At 40.7% G+C, this 1,205-nt stretch overlaps 1 non-coding gene across 1 annotated transcript; it reads right to left on the bottom strand.

Annotated features, from left to right (window-relative positions):
• Positions 1-305: 305 nt before the first annotated feature.
• On the bottom strand, positions 306-413 carry LOC130960016 (small nucleolar RNA R71). The gene has a single exon (XR_009078977.1). It is a non-coding gene; the product is annotated as a small nucleolar RNA R71 (small nucleolar RNA).
• Positions 414-1,205: the final 792 nt, after the last annotated feature.

The following is a 1,205-nucleotide window of genomic DNA, read 5'->3' as shown; positions in this document are numbered from 1 at the left end:
CTGCCATTGGAGCAAACAACTTTGAGCTTAAGCCTCAATTAGTTTCTCTAATGCAACAGAATTGCAAGTTTCATGGACTTCCATTGGAAGATCCTCATCAGTTCTTAGCTGAATTTTTGCAAATCTGTGACACTGTCAAGACTAATGGGGTTGACCCTGAAGTCTACAGACTTATGCTATTCCCTTTTGCTGTAAGAGACAGAGCTAGGACATGGTTGGACTCACAACTTAAAGAAAGCCTGGACTCATGGGAAAAGCTAGTCAATGCCTTCTTGGCAAAGTTCTTTCCACCTCAAAAATTGAGTAAGCTTAGAGTGGAAGTCCAAACCTTCAGACAGAAGGATGGAGAATCCCTCTATGAAGCTTGGGAAAGATACAAACAGTTGATCAGAAAATGTCCTTCTGACATGCTTTCTGAATGGAGCATCATAGGTATTTTCTATGATGGTCTCTCTAAACTGTCCAAGATGTCTTTGGATAGCTCTGCTGGAGGATCTCTTCATCTGAAGAAGACGCCTAAAGAAGCTCAAGAACTAATTGAAATGGTTGCAAATAACCAATTCTTGTACACTTCTGAAAGGAATCCTGTGAACAATGGGGCAAATCAGAAGAAAGGAGTTCTTGAGATTGATACTCTGAATGCCATTCTGGCTCAGAACAAGATATTGACTCAACAAGTCAATTTGATTTCTCAAAGTCTGTCTGGAATGCAAAATGCACCAAGTAGTACTAAGGATGCTTCATCTGAAGAAGAAGCTTATGATCCTGAGAACCCTTCAATGGAAGAGGTGAATTACCTAGGAGAACCCTATGGAAACACCTATAATTCTTCATGGAGAAATCATCCACATTTCTCATGGAAGGATCAACAGAGACCTCAACAAGGTTTCAACAACAATAATGGTGGAAGAAACAGGTTTAGCAATGGCAAACCTTTTCCATCATCTTCTCAGCAACAGACAGAGAATTCTAAGCAGAACCCCTCTGACTTAGCAACCATGGTCTCTGATCTAATCAAAACCACTCAAAGTTTCATGACTGAAACAAGGTCCTCCATTAGGAATTTGGAGGCACAAGTGGGACAGCTGAGCAAGAAAGTTACTGAACTCCCTCCTAGTACTCTCCCAAGCAATACAGAAGAAAATCCAAAAGGAGAGTTGACAAACCCCAATTTGACGGTTTATCTTGTATTGAATTTAGGGGAT

The sequence above is a fragment of the Arachis stenosperma genome, unplaced genomic scaffold (genome assembly GCF_014773155.1).
Source record: "Arachis stenosperma cultivar V10309 unplaced genomic scaffold, arast.V10309.gnm1.PFL2 arast.V10309.gnm1.Scaffold_100031, whole genome shotgun sequence".
Taxonomy (NCBI): Eukaryota; Viridiplantae; Streptophyta; class Magnoliopsida; order Fabales; family Fabaceae; genus Arachis; species Arachis stenosperma.
Note: the sequence above shows the minus strand (reverse complement) of the source record. Positions and strands in the feature narration are given on the sequence as shown.